We start from the raw sequence: 20,144 nt of genomic DNA, 5'->3' as shown, positions 1-20,144 counted from the left end.
CCCCACACACAGTATAATGCCCCCACACACAGTATAGTGCCCCCACACACAGTATAATGCCCCTCATAGTGCCCCCACACACAGTATAATGCCACCCATAGTGCCCCCACACACAGTATAATGCCACTCATAGTGCCCCCACACACAGTATAATGCTACCCATAGTGCCCCACACACAGTATAATGCCCCCATACACAGTATTATGCCCTCCATACACAGTATAATGCTCCCATAGTGCCTCCCAAAACAGAATAATACTTCCATACTACACACGCACGCACACACAAACAAACACACACACAAACACACACACACACACACTATAATGTTCCCATAGTGCTTCTCCACACAGTATAATGCCCCCATAGTGCCCACACACACTGTATAATGCCACCCATAGTGCCCCCACACACAGTATAATGCCACCCATAGTGCCCCCACACACATTATAATGCCCCCATAGTGCCCCCACACACAATATAATTCCACCCATAGTGCCCCCACACACACAGTATAATGCTACCCATAGTGCCCCCACACACAGTATAATGCCCCCATAGTGCCCCACACACAATATAATGCCCCCCATAGTGCCCCCCACACACAATATAATGCCCCCCATAGTGCCCCCACACACAGTATAATTCCACCCATAGTGCCCCCACACACACAGTATAATGCCCTCCATACACAGTATAATGCTCCCAACACAGAATAACTTTCATACTACACACACACACACACACACACACACACACACACACACACACACACATTATAATGCTCCCATAGTGCTTCTCCACACAGTATAATGCCTCCATAGTGCCCCCCCCACAGAATAATGACCCAATAGCGCCTCCTAGAAATAATAAAATACTTACTCCCATGACAAATGGAGAAGATCCCTCCGCTCCTCCAGTCTGTGCTGTGTGTGGCTCGGTGCAGACAGACACGATGACATCACTGCATCGGTCCGGTCTTCGCTAAGCCGCTCACGGCAGGTGTTGTAGTGTGAATGGTGGAGCTGGTAGCGGACAGCTCCCTGCTCCACCATTAGATTCAACTGTATCTGTGTCCTGAGGACGCAGATACAGTTGAAACCAGGACGTGCTGCCAGGGCTGGTGGGACATCGCAACATCACTCAGAATACAGGATTGTCCTGCTGGATCTGGGCTGGTCGGGAGGCATGCAATTGTAGCATTTATTGTTAATGACCTAATAAAGAAGACGTATCATATAATTTTCAGGAGCTCAAGACTGCTAACACAACTGAGGGTTTGTTACAATGTATCAATCTAGACAATGCTCTGTAAGCCAAACACATTAGCAGCACAAATTTCTCTTTTGTTCTGATACTTTGCTACAATGTGTTAGTGCAGGTAAGGCTAATCACTTTTTTTGTCTTCATCTAACTTATGCGCTAGGACAAGCTCCCGGGTACACATTAAATGGAGGCTGTGACTTTATAGAATATGGGTAACGGATGCCACGATTAGGCATTGGTTTAATGCATCCGTCACCCATAGACTATAACGCCGTTCATTTAACATACACAATGAAAAAGCTTTTGAAAAGCTCATGACGTGTACGTTTAAAGAATGCTTGTGACAGATGCGGCTGCCATACTGTGGCATCCATCACCCATAGGTTCTCATGTTAAAAAACATATTTCGAGCTTTCCCCAATGTACATGCTCAATGTAAACAAAAGACGAGATGTGAACACAGCCTAATCGTGTAGGAGTGAGTGTCTAGGCTGATTGGCTTCCTCTTGGATGTAAACAAGGAGATTCCATTCACTGACAGCAAGCACAGATCTTAAAAATGATAAAGAGTTGATATAAGAAAGTTGCAGAACCGAACACCATTTTCTCTTTATGGAAGATTTTTTTTAGCCCATTTATATATATTATAATAATAATAATAATAATAATAATAAAAAAATGAATGATGAGGAGAGTTCTAATAGAGACCACCCATCAGATCACCCATCAGACCACCCATCAGATCACCCATCAGATCACGCATCAGATCACCCATCAGATCACGCATCAGATCACCCATCAGATCAGGGTGGGTTCATTTGGAAATATTCAGGATTTCTACAAGGTTTTTACAGTATCTTTGGGTCCAGTAGTAGTAGAAATGCCTCCCCCATCAGCAGGGTCGTGCCCCCTCTCCAATACATGCTTGTTACATTACTGAAAGCAGCCCCCTGAAAGGTCATCAGCAACCCCTGCTCTTCCACTCCCCATCATCTGTTTCTTTGCTGCAGGCTATTTAAACATATGGAGGAGGGATGCTTTTGCAGGCAGCAATCAGCAGCCAGGGGGTTAAACGAGATTCCTCAGCTACAACCCCCTGCAGGGCAGGTGATTAATAGCACTCAGGACTGGGGTCTTATGTGAGGCAGCCCTCCAGCTAATCTTATTAAACCGCCACCAGAAAAAGGCCATAAAATCCTCCATGTGCCCCTCATTCTCATTGTAGTCAGGAGAAGCTGGAGGAGGAAGATCTGCTGCAAGTCACTGGAGAACTGCTGCAAAATTTAACAGAAAATCTTCCTTCACCCAAAACACTCCCAATCCCCCCCCCCATCCAAATCTAAGCTGGACATACACACTGCAATACTTAGCCATGCAATGACTGCCTGACAACGGAGCGTGGATGTGTGTGCCTGACAACGGAGCGTGGATGTGTGTGCCTGACAACGGAGCGTGGATGTGTGTGCCTGACAACCGAGCGTGGATGTGTGTGCCTGACAACTGAGTATGGTTGTGTGTGTGCCTGACAACTGAGTATGGTTGTGTGTGTGCCTGACAACTGGGCGTGGCTGTGTGTCTGACAACTGGGCGTGGCTGTGTGTCTCACAACTGGGCAGAGATGTGTGCGCCTGACATTTGATATGAGTTCTTTTAGGGCTCAGATTGGGATCACTTTTCAGCAATAGGAAATAGTCGCGGTGTCTTCACATGGTGCAGTGTTGGTGCATATTTTTGATTGCAGATTTTTCAGTAGATATAAAGTCCTTTTCAGATGTGTGTGAACATGGACCAAAGCTTTACTCCTTCTTATAAAATGTAGTTGCAAGCGCCAATTGTAGGCCGTTCTCCCATTTATACAGTATACGTGTAATCTGCGCAGATCTGCATTGTGTACTTTGCTTTGTATTTTTTGTCAGTGACCTGCACTGCGTACGGACGACGTTCTCTGAACTAAAAACCATTTATTTATAGATACAACTATAGAACGTCTGCGTCCTGAGAAGAATCTATAGTCTGTCTGCAGGGTCTCCCCAGACAATAATCAGGGAATTATTCTTCGCCATTAGCTCGTCTCTATGGTCCAGAGTCGCGCAGCATGAATGGGGCAGGATCCGGTACAGAGCGTGGAGTGAAAGTGACGCACAGATAGAAATAAATAAAAGGATGAAAGATTTCCCTGTTCGTCACATTACAGCCCTTCAGTGAGGAGTCCAACAATGGCGCACACACAGGCTGAGCCGGGAAAGAATCTATTCTTGTTCCATGTCCCAGGGCGGTGGGGTCTGTGCCCCCTCCTATGACAGGCGGACAATGAATCCCACCCAGACACAGATCACAGACACCCCACCAGGCCCAGAGAAAAGGCTCCGCTCTGCCCAGACAATTAGAGCAGTTGAAAGGACATTTGTTAGTGCCCTCACCAGGCTGCACGTGCCTCCCCAGCAGCTCATTGCCCAGTTAATTAAATAACATGCTCGGCCTAATTACCCCCCCCCCCCAACCGTAGCATTTATCGCACTTTGTGAAGGCCGGACTCCTGGGAGCGCAGAACTAACAAGGTTTCCCAGAGACGGGATTACACCCGATATTAATGATGTGCACGCGACTCTCAGGACGCTACGGCGCGCTAGTGACTACGGTGTGGTGAGCGCCATTTTCCCCAGGTAGAGCACCATTCCAAAACAAAATACAATACATTTCAGAGTTTTTGATGCGTTTTAACGTCTAACTTGCAAATTCAGTGCAAAAGATGTTTAGCAATAAACACAGGAGGAAAGGAATATTCTGGCGCTGGTCGAGTAACGAAAAACGTATCAACCCAACAACACGACGTCTGGCAGCGACGACACAGACTTCATGTCATTTCTTGTACAGAGCTCGATATCATTACATCACATCAGGTAATAGGGGGATCGACAGCCATACAAATCAATCATATATCATCATATATATATATGGCAAGGATGTGGCGTCCAAGGCACAGTTAGCTCCGCCCACAGCCCAACCTGCAAGAAGCCTGTGAGGAAGGAGATGTGAGCGCTCTGTCTGTCTGTTCCTCTATTTGTCTGCGTGTCTATATGTATCTGTATCTGTATATATTTCTGCGCGTGCACCTACTACATTATCTGTACTCAGAAAGTTATCAGTGTCTTATTTGTGGTGTTACATAGGACTGCAGGTAACATCTACTACATTATCTGTACACAGAGTTATCACTGTGTTATCTGTGGTGTTACATAGGACTGCAGGTAACATCTACTACATTATCTGTACTCAGAAAGTTATCACTGTGTTATCTGTGGTGTTACATAGGACTGCAGGTAACATCTACTACATTATCTGTACTCAGAGTTATCACTGTGTTATCTGTGGTGTTACATAGGACTGCAGGTAACACTACTACAATATCTGTAATCAGAGAGTTATCACGGTGTTATCTGTGGTGTTACATAGGACTGCAGGTAAGATCTACATTATCTGTACTCAGAGTTATTACTGTGTTATCTGTGGTGTTACATAGGACTGCAGGTGACATCTATTACATTATAGGGTAACCAACGGAAGGAGGTCCACATCCTTTACCCTGGGTTAATAATCTATTATTCAGCAAACGCTTCCACATTTTTCTTAGGTTTCAAATTTTGGTAATTAGGTTTTAAAATACACTTATATTTTTTTACAAATACTTATTATTTCTTTTGCTAGCAAACCTGTGTAACGGGTAATAACCGAGCAGTCCTGTGCCTCATGGTTGGTATAAATCCCATGTCTATGGCCGGACAGAGGAGGGTTTCACACACTAAGGCCTCATGCACACGACCGTAAAAACTCCCGTTATTACGGGTCGTAATTACGACCCGTAATAACGGGCTCATAGACTTCTATTGGCCACTGGTACCTCCCCGTTTTCTCACGGGAAGGTGCCCGTGACGTTGAAAAAGATAGAACATGTCCTATTTCAGGCCGTAATAACGGCACGGACAATCCATAGAAGTCTATGGAGCTCCCGTAATGACGGGTGGCTACATGTGTGCACCCGTCATTACGGCAGCGTTGCTAAGCGACGTCAGTAAATAGTCACTGTCCAGGGAGCTGAAAGAGTTAACTGATCGGCAGTAACTCAGCACCCTGGACAGTGACTACCGATCAGAATAAACCTGTAAAAAATAAAAATAAAAGACGTTCATACTTCCTGCTTCCTCCAGTCCGGTCTCCCGCCCGTTGCCTTGGTAACGCGTCCCTCTCGACATCCGGCCCGACGTCCTGGAGAAGGGGCTGCCGATTAGTGCAGTGCTATTTTGCCGCCAAAAACGTGCCCGTAAATACGGGTGGAATACGGGTGACACCGGACCCATATTTACGCCAGTATTTACGGGTGGGAAAAAAATACGGTCGTGTGCATGAGGCCTAAGTTTTTGGAATAATGCAGCTGCGGTTTTTGATGCGGTTTATAAAGCCAGAAGTGGATCCAGCAGGGAGGGGAAGATCTTCCTTTATATTTCCCATTCCTTTTAAATCCAATTTGTCTTTAGCTAAAAAAAACAAAAAAAAAACTGCCACAAAAACTGGGATGTGTGAAACCCCCCTATAGGGACTGTGCGGTCAGTACACCCCCTTCATTATACTGCTAATCAGACCTACCAACACCTACAGTCAATGAGGCCTGATAAAACACATGATCTTGTCAGCAGAATTATGCCCCGGCTCATGAGTGGCCCCCCAATATGATGTCTGTATGACATATTGAGCATATGGACTGGGGTGGTTCTGATAGGACATCGCTTTTAAAGGGGCTGTCCAGACATTTATTGATGGTCTATCAATATCAGATCGGTGGGGGTCGGACTCCGCTGATTGATGGGGTAGTGGCGTTTATGGCCGCAGCCTTTTACCAGTTTACCAGTCACAGCGCCGCACATTTCTGTAGTGGCTGTGCCTGGGATTGCAGTTTCGGTCCCATTCAAGTGAGCCGCAATCCCAGGCACAGCCGCTACAGATGTGTACTGCGCTGTGCCTGGTAAACACCGAAGAGGCCGCAGCGACTAACACCACGGCACCATCAAGCAGCGGATTGTCGGGGGCGCCGGGAGTCGGACCCCCACTGATCTGATATTGATGACCTGTCCTAAGGACAGACCATCAATAACAAATGTCCAGACAAGCCCATCCTCTAAATATCAGAGCTACCCTCACATCGTTCCTTTATTGATTATTATAAATAGTTTTTTGGAATCAGATTTATTTATGTTTGGATTTATTAGGTCTGTCTGTTTTTTGTACCTGTCTAATGTACCCACCACCTCTTCCAAACATCTGCGCAATTTAGGACAATTCGAGAGAAGATGTAGAAGTCGACGTGGACCCTTTACAAGTTTAGGGCAATTGTCTGGATTCAGTGTGGCCCAGAGGGAGAATAATGTGCCCCATGTACAATGTATGGTCCAGATTCTGTGGGATGAATAGGCGCGCGGTTATTCGTAGCGGAACGAGTTCCTTTACATTCTGCCAACTTTGCTAATACTTCAGCTTACACTCCCGCAGCTTTTACAATAAGAGATTTATTATATATGAAGATCGAGGACTAGCAGCGAATGCAGAACGTAGAATCTGCAGTGCCATGAACTTGTGCTGAAGATTTGATCAAATACTTTACCCCCTATGAGCGGATGTGACCATCACTGTGATAACATGAAGCTATGGGAAGGTATTGATCCCGTCTGTGAAGACACTTAGTGGACGAGCATTGAGCGCGGCCCCTCTCAGGAGACCCCCAGATTTATCCCAGGCTTTCAGACTAATGGAGTCCTGGCCTCCTGGATATAATGTATGTAAAATACACAACATTGTAACCGCCTGAGATTACCGGACGATGCCGTTATATGAACAACACTACACGACTGACATCACTCCTGTTCTAGACCGCGGAAAGGAGCAAAAATCTATTCATCCGGAACGCTCGATCCCTTGTCTGATACAAGAATCTATTACATGTTCCGCTGCGTCTCCTCATCGTATGCACAACACAAGTTACAACATCTCATCATGACTGGGCAGGAGGGGGCACCGGAATATGAGACGTTATCAGGGGTGGGATAAGGTCGCTAGTGATGGCTCCACAATCAGTGTCTCACGGGTTGGTATAGTTTTATGGGTAATCTGACGGGTTCTGTGGCACCGGCTGCCCTGTGTGCTGTGGCATACATATATATATATACACACACTCAGTAGTGACGTACAGAATAACAGCGAGCGGCTGCCATGTGACGCTGTGGACGTGACACTGGACGTGACGCTCAATGTGAACAAGAACTCGCCAAGAATCACGATTCTTACATTCCTGGGGAACGGAGCCAGGATCGTGTCTGAAGTGAAGCCGCCTGCAGCTATCTATGAGGTGACGGCGGCTCCTGTGTCCTGTACACGTATTTCCAATGTCACCTTTGAGGATCGTCACATTACAAATTATGGGGAAAATTCCGGTATTAATAGAGATGCCGCCAGGGGCAGCAAAACAGCAAGTAAAATGTGTGGGGACATTCCTCGCCAGCGTCATACAAACCACAGATTATAACGGTCCGCACACAGGACTATAAATTGTTGTATAACGTTCTGACGCCAGCTGAGGGGGGGGGGGGGTGCTGCACGTACACGGTAGATGACTCGGACATTGGTGGTGTAGAAATATTGCGCTAATCTGCTGGCTGTCTGATTGAATCCCGTCGGCAGTCTATGGTCCGGAATGATAGGTCTCTGGCGCTGGTGGCTGAACACATGCAATCATTCACTCACATTTTGTTGTTTCATCCGTTTTGTCTGAAAATGTAGAACACGTAGATCCCGCGATGTACGAGTGTGGGGGAGGGGGGTCATTTGTATGATCGGTGCCGTCCACTTTTTACCAATGTGTAGGACCATCTTCAGGTTCTCCTACTGTATGCGAGGATTACTCCCACTGGCAGAAATTCCATTCAGAGTTTATATTTCCTATTGCTTATAGAGCACCAACATATTCCGCAGCGCTTTACAGAGATTGTCAGCACTCACATCAGGCCCTGTCCTCAGTGGGACTTGCAATCTAATTTCCATGAAAAACAATAGTGCTAATTACTGAGCCAACGTGCTGCCTACAGATATATATATATAGTGCACAGAATATTCCCTCATAGCTCACATTATATAGATTATTATACGGCTGGATGCTCCATGTTCTTGCATCTACCCATATGGATAACATATGTGTTACAGGTTCTTGTTGCTTCTAATTCAGTGCTCGATCTATAACATTATAATAAAGTGTTCCCAGGGTCAGTCTGCCCCCCATTATTAGTAAAGCCTGCAATCACTTATCATATAACAAAGAGAAAATACACTGGGAAAAAAAGACGAGTAACGGTAACAATGTATCAGCCAAGAGATAGTGTTCCCCCCCATGGGGATTCCACATCCCCCTGACAAATGAGAGTTTGTGCAGAATATGTGGGCAGTAATAAGATCAATCAGCATCACCCACCTCCAGTCTTATGTGACCCCTGATATTCACTTCCCTCTCATTCATTTCTAGGATATCTATCTGGACAGAAATCTCATGTCCCTTCCAAACTATTGAGCGACTAATGGATTCATTTTTCCCCCTTTACCCAAACCACAATATACCATATATGTACACAGTGACTCTACCAGCAGAATAGTGAGTGCAGTTCTGGAGTAAAATACAGGATGTAACTCAGGATCAGTACAAGATAAGTAACGTAATGTATGTACACAGTGACTCCACCAGCAGAATAGCGAGTGCAGCTCTGGAGTATAATACAGGATATAACTCAGGATCAGTACAGGATAAGTAATGTAATGTATATACACAGTGACTCCACCAGCAGAATAGTGAGTGCAGCTCTGGAGTATAATACAGGATGTAACTCAGGATCAGTACAGGATAAGTAATGTAATGTATGTACACAGTGACTCCACCAGCAGAATAGCGAGTGCAGCTCTGGAGTATAATACAGGATATAACTCAGGATCAGTACAGGATAAGTAATGTAATGTATATACACAGTGACTCCACCAGCAGAATAGTGAGTGCAGCTCTGGAGTATAATACAGGATGTAACTCAGGATACGTAATGTATGTACACAGTGACTCCACCAGCAGAATAGTGAGTGCAGCTCTGGAGTATAATACAGGATATAACTCAGGATACGTAATGTATGTACACAGTGACTCCACCAGCAGAATAGTGAGTGCAGCTCTGGAGTATAATACAGGATGTAACTCAGGATCAGTACAGGATAAGTAATGTTTGTACACAGTGACTCCACCAGCAGAATAGTGAGCACAGCTCTGGAGTATAATACAGGATATAACTCAGGATCAGTACAGGATAAGTAATGTCATGTATGAACACAGTCACTCCACCAGCAGAATAGTGAGTGCAGCTCTGGAGTATAATACAGGATGTATCTCAGGATCAGTACAGGATAAGTAATGTATGTACACAGTGACTCCACCAGCAGAATAGTGAGTGCAGCTCTGGAGTATAATACAGGATATAACTCAGGATACGTAATGTATGTACACAGTGACTCCACCAGCAGAATAGTGAGTGCAGCTCTGGAGTATAATACAGGATGTAACTCAGGATCAGTACAGGATAAGTAATGTTTGTACACAGTGACTCCACCAGCAGAATAGTGAGTACAGCTCTGGAGTATAATACAGGATATAACTCAGGATCAGTACAGGATAAGTAATGTCATGTATGAACACAGTCACTCCACCAGCAGAATAGGGAGTGCAGCTCTGGAGTATCAGTGCAGGATAAGTAATGTAATGTATGTACACAGTGACCCCATCAGCAGAATAGTGAGTGCAGCTCTGGAGTATAATGCAGGATGTAACTCAGGATCAGTACAGGATAAGTAATATATGTACACAGTGACTCCACCAGCAGAATAGTGAGTGCAGCTCTGGAGTATAATACAGGATATAACTCAGGATCAGTACAGGATAAGTAATGTAATGTATGTACACAGTGACTCCACTAGCAGAATAGTGAGAGCAGCTCTGGAGTATAATACAGGATGTAACTCAGGATCAGTACAGGATAAGTAATGTAATGTATGTACACAGTGACTACACCAGCAGAATAGTGAGTGCAGCTCTGGAGTATAATACAGGATGTAACTCAGGATCAGTACAGGATTAGTAATGTAATGTATGTACATAGTGACTCCACCAGCAGAATAGTGAGTGCAGCTCTGGAGTATAATACAGGATGTAACTCAGAATCAGTACAGGATAAGTAATGCAATGTATGTACTCAGCGACTCCACTGTTCCCGCTGCCTAGGCCGAACATTTCCATAGGGCCCTATTGACCAGACGTATGCCAAAAGAGTGTCGAGCATAAGTCTCTGACATAATGTGAACATAGTGTTACGATAATCCCTTGCTCAGCTTCAGAGGGTTGACTATTTTGTAACTCCCAGTTTTCAGGTGACAATAATAAATGAAGCTCGGTACAGGAAAGAACAGATTGTCCTCTGACATGGTGATGACTTTGCACTTTATCGGTAAGACTTTTAGAACATAAATCGCAGACGTAATAGTAAAACAGCCGGTAAAGACAAAGTCCTTGATAATTTGTACCATTCATAGCCTGAGAGCACAAGATTATTAGTACAAGATTATGATTGCCATAAATCTGGGCCTGACAGTGCCCCACTGGGGTTAAAAGGGTGAAACCCCCGTGGGTCAAGCGCACATTTCCCACAGTTTATATAACCCCTTTCCCAGCTCCCCCCCTCACGCCCTGTTCCAAGGAGGAATCTGCCCTAGCGACCGTAAGCCGGAAACTAAAAATATCTCTTGGTTTATAAACACATCTTAATGAGAGCAGAGACAGCCGAGCTCCACCGATAACATCACGTTCATACTTCGGAGGGGTGAGGGGTCTCGGATTCTGATACGGGGCCAGAGCCAAACTGAATAGAAGCTAAATATACAATGGGGAAGGAGCAGGGATCCAGCAGACCGTCCATGTAACAGGCCAACGAGTCCCACCGTGGGCCATGAAACGGAAATAAATGCCAGTATAGGACGGGGATGCCATAAACCACACACCGGCCCCATGAAGCTCAGCTTTATGTCCCCCTCTTATATTACAGGATCTATGGACATACGTAAACCCCATGCGGCACGGACAATGATGGCGCAGAATCTGTATTGTGGGTATAATGGAGTGAAGGCTGCAGATCTAGATACAAATCATACTGTGAATTTACTATTTCTAATCCTAAATAATTTCTTCCCTTCTTATATGGAGGAACTGGTTTACATTAGAAATATCCGTTCACGTGCGGCCCCGTATTTAGACGTTTAAGCAAATTGTAAAAACATAAATGTAAATCTTATCGGGCAGAATCTTCACGTCCATGGCAGCGAACAGAGGGACACGGTCACCGGGCGTCAGACCAAACTTTCCAGGTTCTGTCCTCTTAAAGGTGCAGTGTAACAGTACAGGCGGAGCGGCGTCATGCAGCTGGCCTGGCAGGGAAGGGGTTAGGCCGGAGGTCGGTCTTCGTGTTTATACTGTGTGTAATAGCAGAGCTGGCTTTTGGCAGGCTGATGTGTGAGTGGAGTGCGCACAGCTGGCCGTTACACTGTACCTGTGTATGAATGGGAGATGCTGCAGAGCTCAGAGGGTTCCAGGCGTCGTCCTGTCATGTAAATCTGCACAATGTTAGGAACAGACCACGTTCCAGGCACAAAGATCCAGGTTTGTGTCAGTCAGAGGGAAAGAAGCCGCAATATACCGGAGATTCCAGGTAGACGGAGGAGAGAAGTACAAATGGGAATAACACCAAAGATGCCGTACAGCGGCGTGTGCACCAAGTGTAGAAGATCCGCAAACCATAGGTCTAGTAACTGTGGCCCCTGCACGATCCATGACCTCCCATACAACCAGCTCACTCCTGAAATGCTCTGTGCTGCTGGGAGAGGATGCTGCTCCATTCATTATGTAACTAGTCTAAAAAGTGACAGAATAACAGATCATGAAACGCTTTTCTGCCCCTAATTCTGAGGCCCTAATCTCTGATTCAGAGCTGCACATGGTATCCTGTATCTTGGCCATATGATATTAGTGACGGGATCTGATATTAGTCTGGTACAGGTTATTGCCGAGCGCTCGGACGTATAAATGAATTGGTAGTCACCAGGACAGGCCCCGGAGTCCCACGGTCCGGCTGATCTGGGGGTCACAGCTGATAAAACACGGTCCTATGAAGAAGCGGCAGACACGGCACTACAAGATTATTATCATTACTGCGTGTTTATAAAGCGCCCACATATTTCCATAGAATACATGGGGGGGGGGGGTCTTACTAGAAATGTAAGGATGGGATGTGATAGAAATCATTGTGGGGTGGTATGTAATGGGGGAGGGGTGCAGGCGGTCACAGGGGGTCCTCCTGGTCGGGGTCTTTACGAGCTGTAGTGACATTCCTTCTGGTTATTTCATACATGGGAAGAACTGGAACATGACAGACGACATCTGGAGGCCCCAGTGGCTGCCCGGCGTCTGGAGGGTTAACGTTCCGGGGAGCGGTGGCGGGACACGACTCTCTGGCTTGCTTCAGCGAGGGAAGTGTGTGCTGGGCTGATTAGAGGGAACGCTTCCTTCTTTCCCATAACCTCCAGACCCCCAGTGGCCTGAATGTTTAAAGCCGCGTGCCATGTTTTTCCCTTTATTTTATGCCTGTTTATTTTTGGGGAGGGAGTAGACAATAGATGGGCGCCGCTTCTCTCCCCCTCTTTCCATAAAGCTGAACCTCTGAATTCATGGAACGGTCAAATATTCATTAATTTAATCTGATGTGGAAGATTCCCCCAATATGTACAGATAGTGAGAGTTATCCTCCCAGGCATCATTCAATCACATCAACCTGATATATAGTAGTAAGCGTCTGAACGTAACCCAAGGACCACTCCACCCATCATCAACGTGCCGAGCCGCACAGAGCTACAAGTCTGTTCCGTGTGGGCAGAAATGTCGCATTTATAGGGGGACAGAAAGAATAAAGTGCTGATGTTCGGCCTTTTGTAAATGATGGTGCAATAAAATGTTGTGCAACTTTATATTCGCTCACAAGCTCTGCTTGCTGTCTGTGAATGGAAATATTTTGTTTACATACAGAGGCTAAAAACTGTCCTGACCTAGTCCTTGTCTCACTGCAGCATGGCTCGTTACGTGTCGGGGCTCTTTCTTATAACAACCCCTCCGCTGTTTGTGCCGGGATAAGACAGGACGGGTTGTAAATAATAATGGAATTTAAGCACAAATTCTAGTAGAAAGTTGCAGGACGTTTCCTCGTTCAGTGGATACGTTTCATTTACATAAAACCCCAAAATCTGTTGAAGCTGAAATTCAGAAGACGTTCGTTCTGTGTCCGAGAACAATTCTATTACTTTGTGTTTCCACGTTGAGCTCCAGTTCGCACGACGCGGCAGGGAATGAGGCCCAGGATTGTAGGATGATCTTCCACGTCTCCTCTATTTGGAGAGTCATGAACAATAAGAGGCGGCTGAGGAGGAACATTCGGACATTTTCCAGATTGGGGCTGCTGATTGGATGGGAGTTGAAGAATGCCCCGTGTGGATCAGACGGCCATTATCCTCCTGGAAATCCCATTTTTCATTTAGGGGACCATAAGCACGATCCCGGCTTCATTACCCCCTCCCCAGTCCGCTGAGCGGTCATAGTGACCTCCACAATCACCAGCTGGGACCCGGCACGATCGCGGATTGTGCCCCAGACTATAGTACCTGCCACTGAACTCGACTTCTCTCAGCAATGGCTAAATCCCTAGACATTAGTTATTCCCCGTCGTCCCTCTCAGATTATGGGGCTTTTTATGCTGTATAAGATGAGGGGACGCAGAATGCATCTGTTCCCCGCTCTGTGCGCTTCTTGTGCCAGGGTGATGGGCGAGCATGGCGATGGGGTCACTGCCGCCACATTGGTCTATTCTTGGCCGTGTTCAGATGTGGGAGCGAGTGACGTCCATCTTCAGCTTCAGGTCTATTATACTCAGCGGCTGAACATTTGTGTTGGGATGAAACTTCTCCTCTCTATTATAGCTACATTTTGTACCCCTTCCGTTTGACGTTTCCATTTCTCAGAGTGTAATTTAATGTAACGTTCATAGTCTTGGAAAGTGAAGCATTTTTCTCAGCTTGAACTGTGCTCATTTATATCTTCCCCTCCCCCACACAGGTGTCAGGTGTATAATGGTCCAGTGTCGTACTTGTCAATGATCCATCATGGGACCTGAGTGAGGTCAAAACACGGACTTATATCGCTCCACTTAAGAAGTGTTCAGCCTTGTCCCATGATATATTGGGGTGACGGACTTTATCCTCATGATGCCTGTACCCTCACAGATACGGATGTGATGTATCTGGAACCTTCTATCACTATTCCCTGACTGCTCCTCAATGTCTCGGTGACTTCTGACCTCACCCTAAACCTATCAGCACCCCCTGGTCTGGTTTTCTAGATGGTCCCAGCCCTGTGAGCATCTCGTGTCCTCAGCCCTTCACACAGACTCCCTCCAGCTCCTTCACATGGCTTCTTTCCCACCAGCAACCCCCACTCCTATTCTCCTCACAGCTGCACTACTCCCAGATGAAGCCTCTAATGGAGCCTGCGTCACTTCTAAACACGGCACATCTGGAGAGGGGGCTCAAGTTGAAATGAATGAGCTGCGTGTAGTGTCATCCCTATGGCTGGGAAAAGTCAGCAAGAAAGAGGGGGGGGGGGGGCTTCCATATCAATTTACTCCACCAGCGCTGAAAGGGTCCCAGAAAAAGAGCTGCGTGTAAAAGTGATTCTGCAGCGGTTCACAATTCTCAACTCGCTTACAAGGAGGAATATACCGGAGAAATGACATATAACCGCAGCTGGAGCCAGAGAACGCACGCCTGCGCCCGGAATACACGGCTTACATAAAACATGGATTCCATCAGTCACGTGTGCAGCGTGTTATGTGGATAAATTATCCGATATAGAAACATATGAATAGAACGGAACCACCATTATAAAGTAGATGTGCATACTGGGAAATGCCTTTAGTCCAGCACCCAATAATCCAGAAAATCCAATAATCTTGCACTTGTTTTCAGGACAGACCTGGAATATAATATGGAAGGACTAGTGCGTTTTATAGGCTTTTCTATGGCCATCAAAAAATCCTGAATATTTGATAATCCAGTGCCTATCGGGTCCCATTGATTCACAACGAAAGAAATGTTCTTATATATATATATTTCTATCACAACATGAATGAGGTCTGAGAAGGATCTATATGCAGCGTATATACAGTATATATAATATCAGAAGCAGGAGTGGAGCCGAACTCCTAACACCTGAGCGGACTTTGCTGCGGGTCATCCCGGGCTCCTATAATTCAATGGGCTCAAAAAGTAAAACGTGTTCCAACAAACTGCCCAAAAGTAGAATATGTCTGGCATGAATCGCTCTACTACTAGAACCCGCTCGTGTATTGCACTGAATAAGATGCCGCCACCATAGACGGGCTATAAAAGCTTATAAAGGGCCACAAGATCCAACATTTATCTGTAAAATCACGTCTGGAATCCACTGCCGGTCACGGGCAGCTCCTCCGCTCTCACTTCTTAGGCTCTGTTCACATCTGCGTTGGAGGCTCCAGCCGCAATATTTTTTGTGGTAAAATCACGGACACCACAGCGGAACCCAATGAACCCCGTTATACCTCGATGGGTTCCATTGGTGTCCGTTGTGATCCGGCATTTCATCAATTTTGTTGCTCTGCTACTATAAACAAACGCAGATGTGAACGAGGCCTTATAGATTTTATACTTGCAAGGAATCCACAGGACAAATATAATCTATCGTACGCGCCCCGTGTGTGGCAGACATATACACTATACATATACACTATACATATACACTATACATATACACTATACATATACACTATACATATACACTATACATATACACTATAAATATTGGATTTTACAGTCAGATCCTGACCATTCTAATGAGCTCTGCTGAGAGTCTGTTACCGGACTCTTGTTCTCTCAGAGATAAGCGGCGCCATGTTTAGTGAAAGGTCATATTAATGGGGGGAGTCCAGGAAGAGAGCGGTCAGCTCAATGACCGTGCAGCAATCGACTATCGTATCTATGGTCAGATTATATCCGTGCCCGTGGTTGCTCTGCCTTATGTTGGCATCACCCTCAGTAATTCGGCTAATAACCCTAGTGCCACTCCCTCGTACATTACATGAAGTATTGTGCTTTGTGTAGTCCATGCACTGCCCCAGTCCCTCTTCTGTAATGTCTCGCTCTGCATGGGCCAGGTCCCTAAACTACTCGTCCTGTTTTCTTGGTATTATAACGTAGTATGAGACGATGCTGTGAAGTCATGAATGGGACACAAAGCCTGTGTGTATGAAGCCAGAGATGACCCACTTACAGTCGCCCCGGGCCTTTCCCTCCCCAAAGCCAAACTGATTCATAACCAGTCTTAATGAGCGCACAGAACGGCCCCATTCATATAGCAGAGCCGGGACCCACAGCCTAAACTGCAACAGGCAGAACTGGAGGGGGCTGGGCGCTGGACATCACACTAAAGACAAGAAGAATGGACACTCAGAGATGGAGATGTGACTCTTGTGAAGTCATGTGCAGCTGGATGAGAATCTATAAGGAATTGTCTGCTCGGTCACGTTAACTCCTATAGAGGCCGAGACTCTGAAATCTCATTATCCGCTCCCCACGAGGACTGGCGGCTCCCTGCAGCTATTCCTGAAGACGCTCCACTGGGGGTAACCACAAGCTCCGAGACAGACTCCCCGCACTCTTCATGGTGAAGCTGCAGCTCAATCTGTTATATAGCAGCTTCTAAATGTTTATGGGACGAGTCCTGAAGACCATATACAATGGAATAACGTAGGTCTGCGCAGAAGGAGCGGCGCCCAAGGTCGTAGAGAACCTCCCAATACTGTCCCTAACGCAGGACACCGACAGACAAGTGTAAAAATACGAAATCACCCAATAATAGTTGAGGCAAAGTTTATCTATACAACTGACTATATCTGTTTCTGGGAAAGCAGAGTGACAATCAAGAAGGCCAACAGCTGTCCTAGCATCTAACCTAGTGAGGCGGCTGTAGATCAGGCCACTGTATAACGAGGCCAAGACCGGCCTCACATGGAAACCAAGAAATCGGGAAAGCTGGGTGACGTCCCCTGCAGAATCTGTGCTGGGTGCCAGCGAGATTGTATGGAAGGAGATAAAACCAGGAATCATCCATATAAAATAAGAAGTAACTTGACAATAGAGGACAAAGCCTCAGGCAATGCTGGGAGTTGTGGTATTTACAACCGCTAAAGACAGATATAAGTTGTGACTGTCAAGGAATGCTGGGAGTTGTAGTTTTACAACCATTGGGGAGACCTAAGTTGCGGATGTCGGGGAATGCTGGGAGTTCTAGTTTTACAACTGTTGGAAAGACATAAGTTGTGGCTATCGGAGCATGATGGGAGTAGTAGTTTCACAACCGCTGGAGGGCTGCAGGTTGAAGGCTTCTGTGTAGATGTTACAATTGGAAACATTCTCAATGTGCAGCTGATATGACTAAGTATTAGGAAGCTCAGACCCTCCAGCGACCGCAGGAGATGCTGCTCGGAGAATCTAGGAGATCTGGAAACTCAGAAAAGGAATTGGACGAGTTATAAATAGGATAAAAGGAAAGGAGAAAATTCCGGGTATTTGGCAAGAGCGTCAATGAATGAGTGTGGATGAGTGTGGAGCGTATGAATGAGCGTGAATAGCCGCCATGTCCGGTGTGTCAGTGTGTGACTCGTCTTCGCATGTTAAAGATCCCACTGCTGATCGGGAGAAGCGCGATATTATAGAGGATCCGTGAGAGGATGTGCAGCGGCTTTATAAATAAATGTATCCTTTCAGCAGCCGCTAGAAAGATGGCGATCCCAGATATATTCAGTAATATGGAGGGCGGGTGGAGACGCGCCAGGGAGGGGGGTCTATTAGCGCTTTCTCACAATTGGCGATAATGGTGCATTTTTTTCCCACTGATGTTTTTTCTATAGGAAATCTGCAACTAAGCGTCCATTCCGATGCTGCGGCACGTTTAAAACCGCATGGAAAAACATGCACCCGATCATGTGTTTTTACCGTGCTGCATTTTTAGTTTGCTTTACCTCATTGGACCCTAAGGAGCCCCACACATGAGCGTGTTCGGTCCGTACGTCGGCCGCATTTCCAGGACCGAACACACTGCAGGGAGCCGCGCTCCTATCATCAGTTCTCTATGGCGCCAGGAGTCGCTGCCTCGCTGCGGGAAAACTGTCCCATACCGAATACATCATTACAGATAGATAACTGCGATGATAAAGCCCGGCTCCCTGCAGTGCGTTCGGTCCGGGAAATGCGGCCGACGTGCAGACCACATATCACGGACCGAACGCGCTCGTGTGGGGGCTCCTTGGTTGCAGTTTTTCTATGGAGAATAATAGCAGTGGGTAAAAACATATTCAGTAATCAAAATGACCGCAAAAGAGCCGTGACTAAAAATAAAACTCAGTAGCCCCTGTGCACGTCACTCAGGACACGAGCTGCGTCACGCAGGTTATATACGTTGGTATTTCTTTTTTTTCACAATCGTACGTGTGAACTTCTCTTCACATTTGTCCCCAGGTCCCTGCGGTTTGACGTCGTCTCTTTTCATTAGAACGCTCCGATTTGATACATATCATAGTATCTCGAGGTGACGCATCATTCCGTATATTACCTGGCGGTCAATATGAAGAGAATAGACGTCAGTGCTGTCGCTGCAGCAGGTTCTGCGCTCTGTACAATCACCGACATTACAGGTGCCGGAGACGGATTTAAAAAAAATTGCGGAAATAAAAAATACGAAGGGTTTGGATGTGGTGGGGAATCCTCTCATTCAGGTGCATGTAACAGACTGTAGAAGCGCTGGCATCAGACCGGTCCTCACTATTATATAAAAGATCATACGCTGACGATTCGTGTGCTGCAAAATCCACAAAGCTTTTTATTTTTACAATCATTTTGATGCTGGACCAGCGACGAGTACTTGATAAAGACGATACGTGCAACATAAAAACCGGTGTGGATTTTACAGCACACGAATCGTCAGCGTATGAACTTTTATATAATAGTGAGGACCGGTCTGATGCCAGCGCTTCTACAAGTCTCTATCCGGAGTCTGATAAATGTCTGTAACCTCACGCACCGTTCCTACACCGAGGAATCGTCCACCATGAGGCTTCAAAACGACAAAATGTGGAAGCAGCTTTGTTATCATTGGGAGTTGGATCCAGAGGGGGCACAAGAGCAGCGGCAGGAAAATCACAAACCAAAACTGCCACACAAAAAGACAATAGGGGAGATTTATGAGTACGAGGCCGCAGGAGTAACATCAACCCACCTCTTCATGAATTTTGTGTGCTACAAAGTGACATTGAGACGAGCTACGATTTGGTGCTGATTTCGGCTAAAACTCACGACAGTTTCTGGTGTAAATCATGGTAAATATGTTGAGCCGTGCGTGGCCACGAGACGATATATAATGATAATAATAATAATACTACGACGTGAGTGGCAGAAACGCATCAAGTCACTTTTTTTTGTTTGAGCAAATTGCAAGTTTGATGCATTTGAACATTTTCTACACTGGAGAAAAGCTGATAAATTCCCCAAGTGAGGTGACGCTCATATCCAGAAGTTTTACCAGTTCTACAGTCTGAGTTACAGAACATATATTTTTTTTGCCATTCACA

At 46.0% G+C, this 20,144-nt stretch overlaps 1 protein-coding gene across 6 annotated transcripts in view; it reads right to left on the bottom strand.

Annotated features, from left to right (window-relative positions):
• Nucleotides 1-20,144, bottom strand: part of ETS1 (ETS proto-oncogene 1, transcription factor) — a 211,351-nt gene that overhangs the window by 40,998 nt on the left and 150,209 nt on the right. The window lies entirely within an intron of this gene.

This window comes from Rhinoderma darwinii, chromosome 10 (genome assembly GCF_050947455.1).
Source record: "Rhinoderma darwinii isolate aRhiDar2 chromosome 10, aRhiDar2.hap1, whole genome shotgun sequence".
Taxonomy (NCBI): Eukaryota; Metazoa; Chordata; class Amphibia; order Anura; family Rhinodermatidae; genus Rhinoderma; species Rhinoderma darwinii.
Note: the sequence above shows the minus strand (reverse complement) of the source record. Positions and strands in the feature narration are given on the sequence as shown.